The sequence below is a fragment of the Tupaia chinensis genome, unplaced genomic scaffold (genome assembly GCF_000334495.1).
Source record: "Tupaia chinensis unplaced genomic scaffold, TupChi_1.0 Scaffold000247_1, whole genome shotgun sequence".
Classification (NCBI taxonomy): Eukaryota; Metazoa; Chordata; class Mammalia; order Scandentia; family Tupaiidae; genus Tupaia; species Tupaia belangeri.
Window position 1 is genome coordinate 3,958,674 of NW_006159725.1, and position 8,279 is coordinate 3,966,952.

General features: G+C 53.9%; 1 protein-coding gene across 6 annotated transcripts in view; it reads left to right on the plus strand.

Moving 5' to 3' along the window:
- Positions 1-8,279, plus strand: part of GRAMD1B (GRAM domain containing 1B) — a 252,750-nt gene that overhangs the window by 119,052 nt on the left and 125,419 nt on the right. The window lies entirely within an intron of this gene.

Here is an 8,279-nt window from a genome sequence, read left to right on the forward strand (position 1 = left end):
GGGGCGGCGACAGATGGTTTAGCTGGTTATACTGTTCCAGGGAGCCGAGGTCATCCCAACCTGTGGCCTGGCCAAGGAGGGGGTTCAAGGTCAGGGCGGGGTACGGGGCTAGTTGGGCCTGGAACCCCAGGTTCTTCCTCTTTACCCACCTGCAGCGTACAGGCTAGTGGCAGCCCGTGTGGCAGGGAGACGGTTAAGATTGCCCTGACTCTCCATCTCTTCTTCTGAACCCTGGTCCAGCACCTCACTGGGTTCCTGTCCTCAGGCCACAGGCTCCTGTGTCCCCCTGGAGTGCCGATCCCCTCAGGTGGGAGCCCTGCCCCTCGGTTCCCCACCCCTCCCTTTCCTGGGGGCAGGGGAAACTGATGGTGTGCAGTTTTGGCTTGGATTTTGTTCATCCTGTTCGTTGCCTGAGGGAACATTCTGGATTAGCAGATTGGGAAGGCGGGGCAGAGAAGCTGGGGGTGGAGGGAATTTGGTCCTTTTTTTCACTCTGGTGCTGTGGGTAGATCCTGGGGTCACAGAGGCGAAGGGCACGTTCTGGAGGCCAGTAGTCCCCTGGCTCTGCCCACATGCCTTGTGCCCTGCCAGCCCCTTGACCACGCAGCCCTAGTTTCCGGGCTCACTGGGCCGGCAGGACTGGGGCAGGAGCACTAGCGGGTGCAGGAGCCTCCAGGCTGGGAGCTGACACAGATGAACAGACCAGAAGGCCAATGCCTACAACCCACACTGTCACCCCAGAGCCCTGACTAATAGCGGCAGAGGGTGGGGAGAGGAGGGTGCCGAGGGAGAGAGGGGGCGGGGGTGAGCACCTCATCGAGCAGCCCTGGCCATCTGCCGCCTGCACTCGGGCTCCACTGGCGGCCTTGTGGAGTTTGGAAGAGGAGTCTGGCAAGAGGTCGAGGAAGAGGCTTCTTGCAGAAACGGCCGCCCTTCCCCCCAAGCTCTTGGCCAGCTCCTCGACCCCCAGGGTGCTCCTTAAATATAGGCCAGTTCCCCGACCCCCAGGGTGCTCCTTAAATATAGCTCTCCTCTCGGCTCCCCTGCCTGAGCTGCTGAGCAGGAGCTTTGACTTCCCAACGTGGGACTGTAGCCCTGTTCTGCCCCAGTTTTGCCGGCAATGCCAGGCATGCAGCTGTGGCCAGTACTGTGGCCCTGTCCTGGTACTGCGGCCCTGCCTCCCTGGTTCTGCAGCCCTGCCCTGGTACTGCAGCCCTGCCTCCCTGGTACTGCAGCCCTGCCGTGGTATTGCAGGCCTGCCCGGATTCTGCAGCCCTGCCTCCCTGGTACTGCAGCCCTGCCCAGGTTCTGCAGCCCTGGCCCAGTACTGCAGCCCTGCCTCCCCGGTACTGCAGCCCTGCCCCGGTACTGCAGCTTTGCCCTGGTACTGCAGCCCTGCCCCGGTACTGCAGCTCTGCCCCGGTACTGCAGCTCTGCCCTGGTACTGTGGCCCTGCCTCCCTGGTACTGCAGCTCTGCCCCGGTACTGCAGCCCTGCCCCGGTACTGCAGCCCTGCCCCGGTACTGCCGCCCTGCCCCGGTACTGCAGCCCTGCCCCGGTACTGCCGCCCTGCCCCGGTACTGCAGCTCTGCCCCGGTTCTGCAGCCTTGCCCTGGTACTGCAGCCCTGCCCTGGTACCGCCGCCCTGCCCCAGTACTGCAGCTCTGCCCTGGTACTGCAGCTCTGCCCCGGTTCTGCAGCCTTGCCCTGGTACTGCAGCCCTGCCCTGGTACTGCTGCCCTGTCCCGGTATTGCAGCTCTGCCCTGGTACTGCAGCCCTGCCTGCCCTGGCACTGTGGCCCTGCCTCCCTGGTACTGCCGCCCTGCCCCGGTACTGCCGCCCTGCCCCTGTACCGCCACCCTGCCTGCCCTGGTACTGCAGAAGAAGAGAGTGGAGGGAGAGCAGCCCAGAACCCTGACACTCACGATAGGAGGGGAGCTTTAGGGAACATGTCAGCCATCCTCTGCCCCAGATATGGAGCCAGAGGTTTGTGTGACCTCACCAAGGTCATGTGAGCATCTGGCTATGGGGAGAGCCCCAGGTGGGGAGGCAGGAAGCTGGATTCTCCTTCCAGACCTGATACTTGGAGGCCTGGGTGTTTGCAGAGGGGGCTGCTCGCAGCAGGCTCTGAGTGAACGGTGACCTCTGTCACCACTCTGGTCTCTGTTTATGGGTGAGAGAAGAGACATCGGTCATGGTTGGATCAGGAAAGGGACAGAACTGGGCAGGGAGGACCTGCAGGCCCCTCGGAGGCCCCAGGGAAGTCAGTGCAGTGGAAATCGGAGAGTAGAGAGAAATCGTCCCACCTTCATTCTAAACCTAGGGAAGTCAGAAGAGGCTTGGCTAATGCAGACCTAGTTACCCAAGTCAGTGCCCAGGAACCTGGAAAGGAGGGCCGATGTGGTGAACTTCGGTTGCCTTTAAGGTGGTTTGTTTCTTCCACACGGGAGTGTGCAGGAGAGGCCAACTCAGGAGGCTCCAGTAGGAGCTTGGTACTGGCACCTAGCCTCGCCCTGGTACTGCAGCTAACCCCACCCCCAGCTTCAGCCCAGGATCATGGACCAGCGTGCCCGGCGTGTACTCAGGGAGGTCTCTGGATCCCAACTGGGAACCCGTGCCATCGCCACAGAGTACGCGTCATGGCCGGCCCCTGAACGTAGGTTTTCGGGGTTAACAAAACATTGTCATGTCAGGTTCCCCTCACCCCACCCAATCAGAGGAGAAGATTGGTGTTCAGTTGTATTCCAGTTACTCAGTTCATTTTAAGATGGTTTTCATCCAATACTGGGGAGATATAAAAACATTAATAAAATAAAAATTACACGTGCAGTTTATGCAGAAAGGAAATGACGAACGTGGGGGTGCCTCTTACCTGTCCCCACTCCTCTCCCTTCCCCACTGTCTTGAGTGACCACCTTTCTGAAGGGTGCGTTCATCATTCCCTGTAAGGATTTTATGGATATAGAATATACTAATGTTATTTGTTCCTTATGGAATCTACTGTATCCTGCCTTCCTGATTCGCCTTCTTCATTCAACATTGTGTTTCTGAATTCATCCACTCTATTGCATGAGACTGTGATTTATTTATTTTCGGTGCTGTTAGGCTGTTCCATTTTAAGAAAATACGAAGTATCCTTTCTTCGGGTAGAAGTTTGTTTTGTTGCTAGGATCTTTTGTTTTATGTGTTTGATATTACAAGGAGTACTATGATCCCGGATCCCGGATCCGGAGTTGCTTCTGTAAGTGGTGGGGAATCGTTACTCTTTAGGAGTTGTGAAGCATCAGTGTCACTCCAGAGTATCAGGAGGTTCCCTAGGTGGTCGAACCGACCTAGACTTCCACTCGCTCCTTTCCAGCACTTGATGTTATTTGACTTTTTAATCTTTGCCATCCCGATGAACATGCATCTCACTGGGGTTTCCATTTGTATTTTCCTGAGTGTTGATGAAGTTGAGTACCATTTTTATGTTTCTTGATCATTTCTTCTGAAAGTGCTTACTCAGATTGTCTTATTTTTCTAACTGTCTTTCTTTTTCTCGTTGGTTTCCAGGGATTTTTAATACATTTTGTGAACAAATTCTTTCTCAGAGTATATGTACCAAATATTTTCTCCTAGAAAGCCCTTTTCTAGAAAAGTCTTTTCTCTCCTTGTGATCTTTTTGGGTGAGCACAAGCTCTTGACTGTTACATGCTGGAGCTTCATTCTTTTCCTGTGTGGATATTGGTATTTTGTGAGTTGTTTAGGAAAATGTCAGGCCGCCGTGAGTGTGAGACTCGTTTGCGATTGTGATTATCAGGGGAGAATGTTCAATGTCGAGGCTCGGGAGGACAGTTTTCCTTTTAGTTCCTGGGCAGTGTTGGTGAATTTCTTTCAAGTTCATCCTTCAAATGAGGGGACAGCCCAGCAAGTTCCTCTTGGGGTGGGGGGGAGGCTCCTCTGCAGCCTCTCATCACCCGTGGGCTTCTAAAATGTTCTCTTGATGTGAGTCTGTGAAAGCCAAAGCCCAGTTTTACTGGTTTCTGCCATTACTAAATTTATGACCTCCAGATATTCCTTAATTTTTTGATAGTTCCTCAGCATTTTAATAGTATATTGTTTTTCTGTTAAGTTTACTCATTTTTTTTTTTTCCACGAGCGAGAGACTCTCAGCAGGGTCTTCCAAGTGTAGACCTTTCCACCATCTTAGCCCAGATCATAAGCGTGGGCATGCCCAGAGGCCTTGGGTTGGGAACCCAGGACCTTCCTCACGTGGGTCCAGCTGCGTCACCACTGCACCATTGCCTGGTCCCTGTGTTTTCTTTATCTAGCGTATGCACCATGTTGCCACACATGGAAGTCTTTGGAATCTGGTTATCTATAAACAGCTATGGTTTCTGAAATGCAAGTATCAAGGAGCAGCCGGCTTGCAGACTCGGTTGAAGCCGGTGCTGCTCCTGTGTATTTGCCCCTGGAGGGTGCCAAAGCTTTTTTTTTTTTTAATTATTTACTTTTATTTATTATTATTATTATTCAATTTGCTATAGGGCACATGCACTCACCAGATTGAGAGAGAGAGCAAAAAAGCAAGCTGCTAGGTCTGGGACTCAAACTGCTATTGGGCATGTGGAAGTCCAGAGCCTTAACCACTGCGCCACCTGGTGTCAGTGCTTTTAAACCAAGGCATAGGCTGCTCTCCATGAGAACACAGACGAGGGGAAATCCGTCCAATGGGAGCATTCCTCCATTCCACTTGGTCTTATTCTTTAATTTACTTCAGAGAAAGACAGAGCTTCGTTGTCTTTTCAAAGCCATATTTGGATCGTTTGGGTCGTATTTGGGGATTTTGTTTCTGGACTTGCAAAAATGGAGCTGGTTTCCAGAACTCTGTGAGAAGCTCCTGTTCAGATACAAGACTGAGTTCAGGTGAGTTCAAGGTGGTGGGTGCCCCCTCCTCCCCCCAGGTCTCCTCCTCTTCTCTCGCTTTCCCTGATCCTCCCATCTGACACACAGACTCGAGCCAGCCAATCCATCCAAAATAGAAGAGGCCACTTTATTAGTTTCATGTTTACGTATCGCCTGGACTCCTTCCATCCGGGGAGCATAGGAGCCCCCACAATTCATCTTGTCTGAGGGAGGAGAAGATTATCAGGCCAACCTGCAGCCTAGTAGTTATAGGAGCTGGATCCCACAGGGCCAACCATAGTTCGAATCATGGCTCTGGCACCTTGAAAAACATGCCAGGTGCACATGTATGCATGTCCCAAATCTCCAAGGGATAGAGAAATGGAGAACTGATTACGACATGGCCATGTCCTTCTAGGGGGTGCTTTCTCTCTCTCCTTCTTAATCCCTCTCTCTCTCCCCTTCTCCCTTCCTCTCCGGCTCCCTGTTTCTCTGGTGAGCACATGCACCCTCTAGCATTAAAAAAGAACGAAAGATAAGAAGATTGTTTTTAAAATATTACGAGAGAGGACTTTAAAAACATTCATGGAAGATCTGAACGATGAAAAACTGTTTGGATCTCAACATTTTCATCCCCAATAAAACTGTATTTCATTTCATTTTTGGGGCCAGCAGATGGCATAGTGGTTAAGGCACTGGACTCCCACATGGCTGACCATAGTTCAAGTCCTGGATCTGGCAGCTTGAAACTCACAGCAGGCGTGTGTGCATGCATGTCCGGAGTCCTGAGAGGAGAATGCAGGAGAAGGGACTGTGGCGTGGCCACCTCCTTGGGGAGGGGCATTTCTCACTTTCCCTCTCACTGTCTATCTCTCGTTCTCTCTTTCTCTCTCCCCTCAGTAAGTGTACATGCCCTATGGCAAAACACCTTTAAAAAAAAACTAATCATGTTTCCCACTGTTTGGAGAGTTTTTCTAAGTCTCCATGTACCTCATGACTAAGAGAACGGGTGCTCACCCTACCCCACACTGCCAGCTCGCAGGCTGTTTGGCCATGGGTGGACTGAGGCGCTGCACTCTGTAAAGCCGCGTTATCTGAAAACCACGAAACCACGACAGTCACGTCCTCACAGTATGACATGAGACCACCACATGACATGTAGCATGACGTGGAGCGACACGTCTTGTATTCTTCCGTATGAGGAGTGAGGAGGCATTTTGTTTTGTTTCTGGGTTTTAGAAAAAGCAGCTGAAGAGTAAAAGACAAAGACTTACCATTCATATTAGAAATACTTGGAATGCTGGACTGGCAGGGGGTGTGGAGGTTAAGGTGCTAGATCCCACATGGCTGACTGCATGGTTTGAGTCCTGGACCCAGAACCTTGAGAATCACGCCAGGTGTGCGTGTGTGCCCAAAATTCGGAGAGGAGAATGGTCTGTGGTGTGACAGCCCCCCACCCGGGGGGGGAGATTTCTCACTTTCTCTCTCTATCTCTATCTTTCTTTGTTAAGTGCATTCGCCCTATAGGGAAAAAAAGAGAAATACGTGGAAATCCCCGATCTGGCTTTTATGTATCGCCTCTGCTCAGAGCAGTTGGGCCGAGATGAGAACAGTCACACCTCCCTGGAGTGTCCATGAGTGACATTTGCCGAGATGCTAGACCACATGACCTGGGGTTCCAGGGAGGGAATGGTCTGAGCCATGGAGGACAACCCCATGTGTTTCTGTAATCGGTCGCATCCCTTCAGTACCTGTGCTGAGAGTGTGGCCCGGGACGGGCGCAGGGACTCTTAACCACGTCACTCCTGGCCAGCCCCTGGCATGGCAGTCATGCGGGGCTGGGCCCACTGGGAAGGTCCCGGCTCGTGTCCTGAGGCTTCCCTGAATACGAGGGCTGGGGAGGCTGAGGACAAATCACTGTGAGCTGACCCTGTTGAGGGGTCAGTCTCTCATTCTCTCTGTCTTTTGGAAGAAATCAATAAACTTTTAAAAAGAAAAGCATGAAAAATGTAACTGCTGCCCTGTTCGGACGTCCTGGAAGCAGCTGAGCACTGTTTAGCGTGGGGCGTGGATGGAGGGATGTGCCGTGGCCACGGACTGCCCTGGGAGTCGGTCTCTGAAAGCTTGGTATACCTAACAGGGTTTCTTCTGGTCCCTCTGGAGAGACAGGTGGCATTTCAGTTGTTTGAATCAGGTTGCTTCTAGTAAGTTCTTGCGTAGACACCCCCTTCCTCCCAAGCCCTGGGAGCAATCTGGCCTTCATCTGGGCGAGCCTCTAACCCTAGAGAGGCTGTAGGAAGTAGTCACAGGAGTGAGGACCATGTCCGGGGGCCTGGGCTCCAGTGCTCGGGAGCGTCCCAGCAAGGGCAGGCAGAGAGGATGCACGGACAGCACAGGGGTGTCTGCGGAGGGTTCCGGAGCCAGCTTCAGGATAAAGGCTTATTCTGGTTCAACTGAAGGTTGCTATTTCGTAATTAATCTCCTCTTTGTCCATTCTTACCCATCCGCATTACTGACCCAGATAGGCAATCACCGCAGGAGGGCAGAGAGGACGGCCTGGGGGGCCGCGGGCGCTGGGTGGGCTCCTGCTCCCCGCCCTGGCGGGCCTGGCTCAGAAGTCCCCTCTGCCATTTCAGTGAGTTACGTGTTTCGGTACCACTCAGAACCCCCAGCTCTTCCTCCCTGGGTGCCCGCTCTGCAGCTGCCTCCAGCTCCCTATGGAGGCTCAAGTGTTGCTTAAATTCTAAACCAGGCCTTTGCGGCCACCTTAAAAGGATCGGCCCCAGGTGATAGGAGGCACTGCTGTGCCACCAGAAGTTGCTGCCTCACCACGCGCTCAGCCACGTCCCAGCGAATTTCCCCGGCAGGAAGGAGGAGAACTGCGTGTTCTGTGTGTGCTGCGAACTGCCTGGAGCTGCAGCTGCCGAGAGGGCGAGGGCGAGGGCGAGGGCTCTTTTTAAGGTGGACTGCGGCCTCAGAGCACCTAGGTACCCACCGCTCAGGCTGCTCACGGGATCCGGCTTGTGGGGGGGGCCTGAGGTCAAGGTTCCCTTCCCCCGGGGTGGGGCGCCGTCACCCTTCAGTGGGAGCTCATCCTCAGCTTCCGCTTGCTCTGCCTTGCGGACCCTGCATTCCTCAAGCACCCCTCTCCCTGACGGTCTGTCCCGTCCTGGGACAAAGCATGTGCTGTGTCTTTAAATGGGCGGAAGTGGCTGGCAGTGCTTTGCTCGGGTGCTGCATTGATTAGGAGATTATATGGAGCTGCGGGAGCTGCCGCCCAGGAGAGGTGCAGGCTCTGCTGGGTCGCCCTCCTCCCTGCTCCCCTGGCTCCCCTCCCCGGCCGCTCAGAGCAGGAGTGAGTGAGGGTGGTGGGTGGCCGGCCGGCCGGCCTGGC